The 13,864-nt window shown below is 43.3% G+C and overlaps 2 pseudogenes; both read right to left on the reverse strand.

The window, feature by feature from the left end:
* Nucleotides 1–857: 857 nt before the first annotated feature.
* Nucleotides 858–5,052, reverse strand: LOC140953649 (uncharacterized; annotated as a pseudogene).
* A 4,804-nt stretch (nt 5,053–9,856) lies between these two features.
* LOC140931445 (rhodopsin, GQ-coupled-like) lies at nt 9,857–13,146 on the reverse strand (annotated as a pseudogene).
* Nucleotides 13,147–13,864: the final 718 nt, after the last annotated feature.

Below are 13,864 nucleotides of genomic sequence, written 5' to 3' on the forward strand. Positions count from 1 at the left end.
AAACTGGCTAAGTAATCTCTGGCTAAACTTCGAAACAATTTATGCGAACATCCGAGAACTGAATCAACGTTGCTCAAGGAAGAAGCTTTGTTTGAATTTTTCCTACCAAAGGATGTGCTTTGAATGAATGTGATGATTTCCTGCTATGCTCTGTTTTGGTGAACTCAGTTCTGCAGTGTTGTTTGCATGACGTTGAATTCTCACACATACTCAGACCGTGGGTGCAAAAGGAGTTTTCTATTTTTCCTAGTTCCGGAACGTTCGCGGCGCGGTTTATTTGCTAAAAAATGCAACAGAGTGATGTTTGGTTTGGCATAGCCGTTTTGCCTGGTTCCTCATCAAAGGGGTACCCAATGGATCTGTTCCTCCAAATATCTGTTCTTCAGGCAATTTTTGCTGTCTGGGAGATTAGGAAGAAGTAATATGTCCTTTGATGGAAAGTAGTGCTGAGAAAAATCTGAGTCAGGATTTTTGAGGGGATGTAATGTGTAGACTATTTGGTATGGTTATTTGTCCGAAACGTTCCCACAAAAACTCTCTTTCCTTCAGGCACATGGAGATCTCTAGAATGCTTGTCATAGTATTCTCGCTGAGTTCTTTTAAGATCTGCTTTGATTCTGTCAAATTGTTTCCGTGCTTCAATGGAACGTTGATAAGTTCTTTAGCATATGAAGCTTGAGGAAGAGATGAGGGAGGCAATTTGAGGGTAAGTACCTTTGGAGAAATGGGATGTCTGCCAAACATCAGGGAGAATGGAGTTACTTAATCTGTTCCAGGAACTGGAGAGGTATTGTGGGCGTAAGTGGCACGGTGTAAGAATTCCTCCCATAGCTGTTGATTTTTGTCACAGTTGTCGGAACTGCTTCTCCAGACAATAAACTCACGCTCACGATAAAGAACAGAACTGTTTTAATACTTCTAAATCTCTCTCGGTAAAGATCACTAACTCTCGCCATGTGCTTTTTTGCTGATACATCACTTCTTGCAAACGACATCCTATAATATCCTTAATCCTAGCTCCCAGGCCCCGACGACCTTAGGGTGCGCCTGACTAGTTTACAAAGTAAAAAAACGCGAACGAAACATTCTTAACATCCGAGTATCAACCTACGAATTCTCACACTCTCCCCTATTTGATACAAGTAATTGGGATCAAATAAACGTAAGTTCAGTGTTCGACTGCTTCTTCTTCCGCAATGCGGCGAATGTTCTCCGCTGCTACAGCTGCAGCCCTCCTAACAGGGCGAAACTCCCTTGCTCTGGGATTTAGGGATGGGTCTTCTCTCACACGCTGCTCTTGATCACAGGAAAGCTCTAATGGAAACAGATGCTGGACTGCCCGTTCAAGGTAAGATTTTCCTGCCCTCAGCCTAACGGCTCGTACTACCCCATCTCGGCCTTGGAAAAGCTTGACTACTATGCCCATGTTCCATTTCCCTCGGTTACGCTCAGCATCCTGGATAAGGACGACATCTCCTAGCTTGACATTCATCTGTTTGGATTTGTGCTTCATATTGTGTCTTTCCCTCAGGGACTTCAGATACTCCCCACTCCACCGATTCCATAAAACCTCTTTACACCGGCGTAGATACTTCACTCTCTTCCTCAAGTCAGCATCTCCTTCTTCTGTGCTTTCTTCTGGGACAAGTCTTGGTTGACCAAACATCATGGCACATGGAGTCAAAACTGGTAGCTGCACGTCGTCTTCCACGTATGACAGAGGGCGATCATTCACAGCCACTTCAATATCTAGCAAGACTTCCTCAAGCTCATCCCATGTAAGGCTAGCTCGACCAATGCTTTTGTACAATGCCCGTTTTACAACGCCCACAAGTCTCTCAAATTGTTCCCCCCACCAACGGGCTCTGCTTAGATTGAATTGCCACCTTATTTCCTGATGAGCGAAGTAGTTCTGCAGCTGTTCATGTTTTACCACCCCTTTCAACCATTTCGCCGCGGCAACAAACGTTCGCCCGTTATCAGAATAAATCTTCCTGGGACGGCCTCTCCTCGCGATGAACCGTTTCAGATGCTTGATGAACTCCTCAGCTGTAAAGGTTTGGCAGCAACTCCAGGTGGACATCTCTAGTTAAGCTGCAGGCAAATAACAAAATATACTCTTTTCCTTCTTTCTTTGTCTTGAGTTTGTACCCTATCGGTCCTGCAAAGTCTAGGCCAACAACTTCGAAAGGGGTTGATCCTTCCGTCCTGTCTGTTGGCAAATTTCCAACTGGTGGGTTTGAGAAGGCGGTTACTTGGAATTTCTTGCACCCATAACATCCTCTGATAACTCTCTTTGTGAGCTGTCTTAGCCGCGGCACCCAATATTGTTGACGTACAAAACTCATCGTAAGCCCCACTCCCCCATGAAGACTTAGCACATGTTTATCATGGACAATTCTCCCTGTTAACAAGGTATCTGGCGGTAAGTAGATAGGGTAGCTTCCCTGGATTCTCTCTCTACACATGTACAGACCCTCTTCATTCTTCTGCAAATTAAGTTTGAGCTGATCTTCATGGAACGTGTCTGTGTTTAACTTGCTGTTTTGAGCTCTTCCTACCCAGAATTTCACTTGCTTGACAGTCTCACATGTGGTCAATGGACCAGACAACCGGTGCTTCTTGCCTTTCTTACAGTTTTCGATAAATCTTGGTACCCATGACGTGATACGAATCGTCTGCCAGAATCCATGTTTCTCTAAAACCTGGTGTAGGGTGTCCTCCATCTCTGTGGCCCCAGCAAACACTTCCTTTACTAGCTTGGCCTCTGCTTCTGTCTCTTTACTTGGCTTAGTTTGCACCACCGCTGGCCACATTTCTGGTTCAGTCAGCCAGTTTGGTCCCTTCAGCCAGATTTCAAGACGCTCTCTAGACAGGGTGCCTCTGCTCCCCACGTCAGCTGGATTTTGCTCTGTTCCCACATACCTCCACTTCACATAGTCCTTGGCATTAATTTGTGCAACTCTATTGGACACAAATTGTTTGTAGCTCCCTTGACCAGCAATCCAATGCAAGACTACTGTACTGTCTGTCCATCCATACACAGACCTCACTACGTAACCTTCCAAAGCACTTCTTACATTGTCTACAAGATTGGCTGTCATGTGAGCAGAAATGAGCTCCAACCTTGGCATGGTAAGCCCTTTCTTTGCTAACCGTGCCTTTGCTGCCAACAGACCCTGGTGAATACCAGATTCTTGATACACGACTGCTTACACTGCTGCTGCTTACCCTTTTCCACTTGAATCACAGAATGCATGCAGGTCTAGAGCTTGGACCGGTTCCTGAGCTATAGTTAGACTGCGTGGGAATTTCAGCTCACCAGGCCAGTTTCCCTTAAATTTCTCCCATTGTGCTTTCAGTTCCTTGGGTAAAACAGCATCCCAAGGGAGGTGTCGGTCACATGCTTCTCTGAAAACCATTTTCCCTTCCAAGGTTACAGGACTTGCTACCCCAAGAGGGTCAAATATTGAAGCTAAACTCCTTAGCACATCTCTCTTTGTGGCTTCATGTGAATCACCAGAAAAGGTCACAGCCAAAGTGTCCTCCACCTTATCCCAAGGGAGCCCGAGTAGTTTTGCTTCATTAGTTTTCACCCCCAACTGTTCCTTAGCATATGTCTGGCTATCTTCTGTCAACTGATTATCTGCTTCCAGTTCTGGTACATTAGAGTTCCACTTATGCAATTCGAAACCTGCCTGTTTAAAAACCTCTATTGCTGTTCCTTTCAACTCATGCACTTGATCAACTGTATCTTCCCCAGTGATGATGTCATCAACATAAAGACTCCTCATGATTTCCTCAACATGCTTTGGGTATTCAGTTCTTAAAGTTTCTAAATGTTGTTTCAAGGTACCCGCAAGAGGAAACGGCGACTGCACAAGTCCAAATAATGCCCGCGTGAACCTCAAAGTCTCAACTTGTGATGAGTTTTTATCCCTTATCCAGTGAAATCGAAGTGCGTCACGATCTGCTTCTCGAATCCTCACTTGCAAGAAGGCCTGCTTAATGTCTCCACACAAGGCAACTGGTTTAAGCCGGTTTCGAACCAGCACACTCCAGAGCAAATTTTGTAGAGGTGGCCCAGTCTCTAAGCAATCGTTCAATGAAGGGCTACCTTGGTTTGTCTTAGCTGATGCATCAAAGACGATACGCATTTTGGTACTCTGTGCTGTTTCTCTTATCACTGCTTTGTGCGGCAGATAACATTCTCTTTCCCCTTGAGTCTCATTGCTCACTCTCTCCACAATACCTTCTTTCAGTTGGTCTTGGATTATTTTGTCATAATCATCCAGGCGGCTGGGTACCTTCTCCAATTTCTTCACAAGGTTAGATAGTCGTACGAGACTGCCTTTCTGATTGTTAGGGAGGGGTGGGTGTCCAGCTTTCCACAGTAGACCAGTCTCGTACCACCCCTCAGGATGGCGTACCAGTTGCTCTTGGAATTCGCTATACACCACCTGTTGATCGCCGGCTGGTCTGTCCTCTAGTCCCAGTACATCAAGGCTGCACAACTGCTCATAGTCTGATGAAGAACTCCTAGTCAGGTACACACTGCTCAGGTTTGTCTCTGGACATTATGGTCCAGCCAAACGATGTGAATTCTGCTGTTGGTTCTCCTGGCTCTCCCACCCTTGGTGCTGAATTTGTCTTAATCTTGGCATATTCGCTAGCCCCCAGGATCACGTGTATAGGCAGCTCGGGCTTGATGTCGGTATCATCAATCTCCACGCCCTTGAGGTGTTGGTACTTGGCAATTGTATCCACATATCTCGGGTTCGGGATAGTTAGCAAAGTTCCCTTGTCCACTTTGCTCAGGGTAGTGGGTAGGCTGAAAACTCCTTTAATGTTAGAGACTTGGACTTTGTACATTTCTATCTTCTGACTAGTACTCGTCATCATCATTTCGATTGTCTTATACTCTCTTCGATCTGGTTTTCTGTTCAGTTTGCTAATGAGTACCGCTGATGCATAGGAGCTTCTGGCTCCCGTGTCCAATAAAGCTCTACACCTAATTCCATCCACATCTACCACAACTACCGGGTACACCATTTGACCACCTGTTGCTAGCATCAGCTGGTTTGAAAGCTTATCACAAATTGAACTATGGTGCTTCCCATTACATCTCTGGCAAGTAGTAGTGCACCTACATTCCGCTGCTCTATGCCTAGCGCCAGTACAGTTAAAACACAACTTATTGTCTGACAAGTACCTCCTCCTGTCAGCTACCACTTTAATCTTGTCACAGTCAACTGATTCGTGTTCCTCAGACTTACAGTAAACACAAACCCTATGCTTTCCACCCTCTTGTTTAGCTTGAAGGCATTGGTCTCTTCCCTTGTCACGTCTCCCATGGTTGCCATCCTGGGGAACTGGGTTCCTTTCACACCACTTCCTTAAGCCTTCTACTTATTGCGGGAACCCCCACTCCTGCCAGTTATCATCCAGCCTCACTAGATCAGCTCTTATGCCTGGTAGTTTATCTAGGGTAAGTCTAACATACCTCTAATATCTTTCTCCTTACCCATGGACTCTAAGGTTTGGATATTGGTAACCAGTTTCTCATAGAACTCATTAATTCTAGTTGGGTTTGTCCCTGTGATAACTGGCAATGCCATTATTCACTGGATGTGAGCATTAGCTACTTCACTTGGCTTTCCATATTTGGTCATGAGAATGTTCTTCGCTCGTGTGTATCCCTCACTGTTAAAGGGCAACCCATCGATGACAGCTCTAACTTTTGGTACAAGTAGTTCTTTCAAGTATGAGAATTTGGCAACTTGACCAATGTCGGATTTATCTATTTCCGCTTCAAACTGCCCCCAAAATCTCTGCCAATCTAGATGCGTCCCCTGGAATTTCGTTATCACAAGTTTGGGTAGTTTAACTTTTGGTTTACCTGCATCACTCTCCTTCTCGACGGTTTTCGCTTCGAATTTCTTCTTGATCTCAAGTCTCGCTTTCTCCTCCTTTTCCTGAGTTTCTCTTGCTTCTCGTTCCCTTAACGTTTGTTCCAGCTCTTCTAATTCTCCGACCACTTTCTCATACTTACCCAACTCTGCTTCGATGCCCGAACTCCAAACTTTAATGTCATCTTCTTCGTCACCTCGTCCAATTTTAAGTTCTTGCACAATCGCTTTCACTTCGTGGCATTCTTCAACTTTGCTTTCCATCAGCTTACGATGTCTTTGAATCGGTTTCAGCAAATTGCTGCCAGCAATCTTGTGTGTGTTTTCGTTTGTCAACTGCAGTACTTTCAATTTGTTTTGGATTGCTTTCTCCTGATTTTCCACGGTTGCCGCTGGTGTTGTCATGACTGTGTCCTGGCAGGGTCGCCACTTTGTCGGAACTGCTTTTCCAGACAATAAACTCACGCTCACGATAAAGAACAGAACTGTTTTAATACTTCTTAATCTCTATCGGTAAAGATCCCTAACTCTCGCCATGTGCTTTTTTTGCTGATACATCACTTCTTGCAAACGACATCCTATAATATCCATAATCCTAGCTCCCAGGCCCCGACGACCTTAGGGTGCGCCTGACTAGTTTACAAAGTAAAAAAAACGCGAACGAAACATTCTTAACATCCGAGTATCAACCTACGCATTCTCACACAGTAAATACCTAAAGCGGAATTAAGCCAGCGGTGCACTCTTTCTGTAGAACCATTAAGGCGAAGGCGATAACTACTGGTGAACACGTGTTCTATTCACCACCTTGATCACTTTGGAGTACTGCAAGAAAGCCATATTCTAAGAACACATGATCACACAGGGCGCGTGCTGCGGTGGTAGCTTGTTTGTCAGAGACAGGTATAGCCCGTAGAAAGTTTGAACATACAGCTGTCAAGATCCACTTGTTTCCATTAGGCGAAACTGGGAGCTCACCAACATAGTCTATGCCTAACGTATGAAATGGATGTTCGTAAAGGCGAACTTGCATGGGACCGTGAATCCAGTTTCTGACATGTTTCGACATGTTCCTCCAGTAGAAGTTATTTGCCAGAGATTGATATGTGGCTTCTCGGCCTCGGTGCATTGCAACAGCAGAGTCATGGTAACCTCTTAACTGATGTCTACGGAACTGGATATCATCAGGAACTACATAGCGGTAATGATTTGGATTGTCCATCAATGCGTCACGATACATGAGGACACCATCTATGATGGCTGCACGTTTGGAGCAGTGCCGAGCCCACTGCAAGTGTTTCTGTGGAACGCCTGGGAATTTTACTTTCCCATCTTTGGAAGAAAGAACTTTGAACACAAGTTTACACAACTAATCCTGTTGTTGTTGCAATGCAAACTGAGGGCGATGAAGGTTAAGTCCAGGGAAGGCAAGTAAATAGTCCTCAGATTTGGTATCAATTGGAGCTGTTACAGACGAGTCCGGATCAGGTGCAGAATCAACATTGACAGGAGCTACAAGGCAGATGCGGCAAAGGTAAGCAAAAGTGCCGTTGAGCGTATCAGACGCCAGTTTGGGACTACGACTGGGGATGCCTATAGAGACTGCAAGTAGGATAAAAGAGTTCACGCCATCTTCTGAAGCATAAGGTTCCTCAAATGAAGGTACGTCCGACATAGGCTGACGACTTAAGGTATCAGGTACAGAGTTCGTGATTCCAGGACGATGTTCAATATAAAAATCAAATTCTGCCATTGTCACACACTACCGTGCTAGTTTAGCTTGCTGTGGGGCCAAGGAGGTAAGCCATTTCAAATTTACTTGGTCTGTTATGACTTTGACAAGACGGCCAAGAATGTAAGGAAGGAATAGTTTTAGACCCGACTTAACAGCAAACAGTTCTTGTTGCAACGTGTGCCAGGGGGATTCAGCCGGAGTAAAGGCTCTTGATACAAATCTGACAGGGTGGAAATGGTTGTCTTTGTGCTGTGCAAGCATAGCACCACAACCTTGCTTGCTTGCATTAACGTGAAGTTCAAATGGAGAAGTCCAGTCTGGATGAGAGAGTAAAACATCAGGACCAGTAACTGCATGTTATAAGTCCTCGAATTCCCTGGAGGGATGTGTTGACCAAGAGAAGGGCGTATCCTTTTTTTAAGAGTTCACGCAAGTACTTGGTACGAGAAGGCATGTTTGGAATATAATCACGTAAGAAGTTACAGAGACCCAGAAATCGTTTAAGGCTGGTTGTATTAGGGGGCGGGTCTATGCTAAGGATAGCCTCAATTCCCTTCCAGTTTGTTTTTCTCCCATGTTTAGTATTGGTGTATCCTAAAACTTGGATCTCTTTAGCAAAGAAGGTACACTTTGAGGGCTTGAATTGGATGCCAAAGTTCAAACAGCAATTTATAGGAATGGAGAGCTTCACGCTGTGTTTGAGCCCACATAATGTCATCAATATAGACAGTCAGCCATTTATGTAAATAATCAGCAAAAACAGTATTGAAAATGCTCTGGAAAGTGTTAGGTGCAGTTGTTAATCCGAATGGTAGCCGTAAGAATTCGTAAAGTCCAACATGAGTACAGGAGGCACTTTTCTGACGATCTTGCTGGCGTAGGGGAATTTGCCAATATCCACTGGCAAGGTCACAGTGTCGAACACTTTTCCTTGGGAAAATGAATCAAGAATGCTTGCAATGGAGGGAATGGTGTAGCCGTCACCCTGGGTTACACTGTTTAGGCCTCTGTAGTCCACAACAAAGCGTGATGGTTGTTGAAAGCCATTTTCCAGCGGTTTGCGCACAAGAATGTAAGATGCCACCCATTCAGATTTACTTGGTAGGATAATTTTCATTTTAAGCATGCGCTGTAACTCATTCTTAATAGCAAGTAACTCTGCCGGACTTTTCCGGTAAGGGTGTTTGTACACAGGCAAGGCATCCTCAGTGTCAATGTGATGTTCGAAGCCTTGTATCTGACCCAACGGAGAACTAGGGAGGAGAAAGGCTGTAGAATATTTGCGTATAAGCTGCTTAAATGTTTGGAGGATTTTTTGCGTCAACATGAGCATATTTCGGCGAGACAAGAGCCAAAGCTTTAAGAAGAGTCTGATAATACTCCTCTGATCTAGGATCCAGTGGAAGGGTCGCAGAAGGTACAAATTCCTGTTCATGAAACTCAGAGATTTTCTCTCTAAAGGGTGAAAGGATTGACGAATCAAGTCCAGCTGCAGCTAATCCTCTGTTCTGTTCAGAAATTTTCCATGTTTGTACTGAAGAAATCTGAATAGCATTTGTGGTAGTAGGTGAAGTTGATGATAGTGACTGTCCATTGACCCAACACATCCTACTGTCTTCGAGAATGGTAGCAGTGTTTTCAGCTGCCTCTTCAAAGGTTTTAGAGTCTGCATTGCATGATGGCCTAACATGTCTAAGAACAATGTTGAGAGGAATGTCAGCTCGTTTCCGTTTGCATTCAACTGCAAGAGTTGTGGTAAAAGCAGGTTCAAGAGACAGACAGACTAATCTATTCTGGTACAGAAGCTACGCACGTGTTATTCCCCGCAGCGGTTCAGACCGGTTTTAAGAATTGTCTACCTCATATACGACAGCATTAACTGTCAGAAGGGGTAGATTTCACCTTTCAGCCACACCCATTTTTCTACTGTTCCCCCCCAAACCCCCCACTGAACGTAGGAATTCTGCCCTATGGCCACACCCAAAGTGGTCAGTAACGTCTGGGAACTCTTCCATCAGTCTTATTGGGAGTAGGAAACAGATACATTTTTCCCAGCAATCTCCCAACACGCTTAAAATGGCTTCCGAAAGCTTTATTCATGCTTTGTTGTTGTTTTTAGGTCTTTTTCTCATTATTTCTCGTTGGATGCCCCTATCATCAGATTGAGATTGGCCAGTCTGATTTATTTGGTTATTACCACACCGACCAAACCTTAAAGCCCTTGGAGCTGAGGATTCATAATCCCGTATATAATTGGATTTGCTAAACTACTCAGTGTGAACATAAGGAAAATAACCGCCGTAGAAACCCCTCTGGGGACCAAATTCTCAGCGGACTCCATTATCACAAGGTAGGTAGGTAGGTAGATTCTTTATTTAAAACTCTGTAAAATCTTCAGTAATAATAGAGTAAAAATCTAATTACAATTAATTAGACTAAAAACTATCGACATACTGTTTTACAAGACTGCCGAGTGAGAGTCCGACGACTCAAATAGATGATTGATTTGCTCTTTAAATTTCCTGACTGATTTAATTTCTCTCACATTTTCGGGTAAAGAGTTTCACAACAAAGCACCGCTGTAACTGAAACTTCGTTTCAAATAGTTAGTACGCGGCCTGGGCAACGTCAATTTATGAAAGGAATTGCGCAAATCATAGTCTGTGCTTCGTTCGTGAAATAGGTTCTGCAAGTACACTGGAGCTTTTTCATTTAGAGATTTAAACATCATTATTACTTTATGCTTCTTTCTCCTTATAACTAATTTGTTTCATTTGATCGAGTATATCAAGAAGCAGGCTCGAGCTAGTCCCATAATTGGCCTTTAAAATTACTCTAGCCGCACGGTTCTGTAACTTTTGTAATTTGTTACTCAGTTGATCACTTAAGCCATCCCAAACGAGGCTACTGTTATCAAAGTGAGGTTGAATTAAGGAGTTATAGACTAGTACCGCAGTAGATTGGGAGATAAGGGGCCTGATACGTCTAAGGGCACCTATAGCCGAAGTTACCTTCTTACACAATTCGTTAACATGATTAGACCAGGAAAGCCGATTGTCGATAATAAGACCTAATGATTTTGCGTGATCAACATTGCTGATAACTGGGTCTTCCAGTTTGATGTTTATTTCGTTATGGCTTTCCGCAAGAAGCTTCTGGCGAGAGCCAATAACCATAAACTCGGTTTTCGCAACATTAAGACTAAGCTTATTGGCTTTTAGCCAACAGTGAAGGTTCAGTAGTTATAAGTTAGTCTCTAAGTTAGTCTCTTGTTCAAGGTCAGCTAGAGAGGTAAACAGCAGTCACTGAGGTCAATAACAGTCACTGGTCCCCACGTCATCAGAAATACACAAGCGACAGTGAAACTGGTTTTCAAAACTCTAATATCAGGTCGAGGGAGTCTTGATGAGGCCACAGCATCATCAGTGCCATGAACATTTAGATTTTGACTGTTTTCTTTGAGAGTCTTATAAATTTTGTCGCAGCAGTGCAAAATGGCAGCTGTGGTTGTGTTGTTCTCACCGCCTACGATTACCAGAACATATGACATATGCTCGATTTTCCAGGCAAAATTGCAGATAGCATATCAAGGATGGTACACTATCTTCCCCATCCGCACAATGGCGGTGTTGCAAAAAACGTAGAAGCTATCCACACGACCCAACGGTAGAGTCGTGCCGTTCTCTTGCTCGGGAACAGTCTGTTGTACAGCGCTTGTTTAACTACCCTTATATATCGGTTGAAAGCGATAAGACCCATAGTCAGTATAGAAGCAATTCCTAAAGTAGCCTCAATCACAGATTGAATCTCACACCGCCTCTCGCTGAAAATGCAAGCCCCTCTATACAAGCTTATTGGCCAAAAGGGCATGCGCAGCAATGCCATGGAAATGGCAGTCAATGCCAGGTTTTGGATGAATATATTTGTCCAGCTCTTTGAGTTTGGGGTCTTTAAGGACAACATAGACGACTAAAAAGTTGCCGAGAAAGGAGGTGAGGGTAATAAGAATCGACAAGGTCACTTCCCAAGAACACCGCGGCAAAACGCACTGCGCATGAGCACAAAATTTAACATCTGGTCAGCTTTTTATTTCCGGTCTAGTATATAAACCAATTGGGTAAGCATAACATTGCCGTCGCGCTAAGTTTGAAAGCAAAAAGGGAGAAACAGAAAAAAAAGGGGGCGAAAAAAATCACTTCATTCGAAAGCTTATGTATTTTTCTAGTGTCAAACTTTTGCACCACATGGTTATCTGTTTGCAGCAACGGTGACAATGACGTTTGAAGTTTGCAGGTCGCGAGCGCTCGATAAGACGAAGTTGTTTTTACTGGCTTTCTTGAATGCTACTGGTTTGGCATAAGTTACTTTGGGAGAAGGCGATAACTAAGAAAAGAATGGCAATACTTATGAAACAAACCAAAAAAAGCCGTCATCATTATCATTCACACTAGAACCAGGAGATAAAATTTTAGCCCGTTCAACAATTTTTTTATTATCAGAGAAAACAACAACTCAAAACAAAAGATGTGCGGTATTTAATAACAACCTCGACTTTGATGACTGCAGTCACGAACACCCGGAGCTTTCAGTGCTGGGAAACTAAACATGCCTACAAATGACTTTCATTCAAGAAAATGCCTATTTAATTCTTTCACATGGTTGTTCTTTCGTTGCTCTTTGGTCAGTGAAGACTTCAATAATTTCAGACTGTGCGGCTCGGCTGCATCTCATGCAAACACGAAACTTTCAGCTGCTAAATACAAGGCATGAAAATTTCGACTTCTAAAAGCCATCGCACCAGCTTTCTCTATCTGAAAAAAGTAAATAGAGTTGTCAACTTGCTGCCAACCTCAACAGTATAATTAAGCTTATGTTTCATGGCAATCAACTCAGAAGAGTTTCGTTTCAAAACACGGTAAAACTCATTGGTAAATAAAAGTACAAAGCGATTGTGTGTTGTCGTTTTCCAAATAACTCTCGAATCGGCTTTAAGGCATGAAGACTGAGAAACTGAAGAACTGAAAATTAGAACTACAATACACAAGCTTGCAATGACAACTTTTTCTGTCTTAGTTTCAGCCAGGTTAAGTGAAAAATAACAGTCAAAAACTTTGTTTTTGTGAATGAAAGTCAGTTTACCTGACGCTCTAGCCAAAATTACACACTGAGTTATTATCATCTTACCTTTTCTGAATCTAATCGAATAATTGTTTCAGTGATTTGTGCCTAGTTATCCATAAAAGCAATTTCAATAACTATAAAATAGTCAAAAACACGAGCAGCATGAAGCGGAACAACTGAACCACACGCTGCACACAGAATGAAGCCGGGCGCGCGGGAGACTTTGATCTGACTGGAAAGTGTGACTTAAAAAGAGACCGGAAATGCTCAAGCTGGCGCATGCGTAGACGTTTTGCCGCGGTGTTCTTCCCAAGCAATCTCACTGAGGGAACGTCCTAGGGGGCCCTGGGAACTCGATCCAGTTTTAGAGTTGTTTGCCATATTATAACAGGACAGCCTACAAAAAAGATTACTGTCAAACTCCCAAACCGTGCGTATCAGAAATATTTCTGAAATATTACTATGTTAACAGGCAAAAGCCAATCAGGAGTGGGAAAAGTAAACTGCAAAGCGGTGACGGTAATTAGTATGTGGTGTGGGGGCTTGCTCGCCTTTCCTAGTCTTCGCTTTGATTGGTCGTAACACGGTACTAACACTACTAAATAAAGATATTTCATAATATTAACAATTAATGAATGGCGCTGAGTATCTTACGAAGAATTATGGAGATCGAGGAGGGTGTTATCGGCGGATAACACCCTCCAACATCTCCATAATTCTTCATATGATACGAAAGCCGAATTCAATAGTTGTTTTATTATTCATTTAAAATAATTCCTAGTTTAAAAACATGGCTAAAAAATGCTTACCTCCATCGATGTTAAGTCGATAGAGCGTTTTCACTCACGTGGCCAGCATCTGTGTAAATTTATTAAGAAAAAAGAAAGCGTTTACATAAGAAAAGAGTTCAATTCCCAAAGGATATTCTTAGTACACCAACGTGGCCGCCGTTTCATTGTTTTGGAACACCAATATGGCCGCCGTGACGTCATGTGAAAACGCTCAGTCTGTTCTCCAAATAGCAGATATCGCCCCTCGAGTTGTCTTCTTGCTGTTGTTGCCATGTTTTTAGCTATTATTTCGCCTATTCCTTATGCAC

Source organism: Porites lutea, chromosome 1, assembly GCF_958299795.1.
Source record: "Porites lutea chromosome 1, jaPorLute2.1, whole genome shotgun sequence".
Lineage (NCBI taxonomy): Eukaryota > Metazoa > Cnidaria > Anthozoa > Scleractinia > Poritidae > Porites > Porites lutea.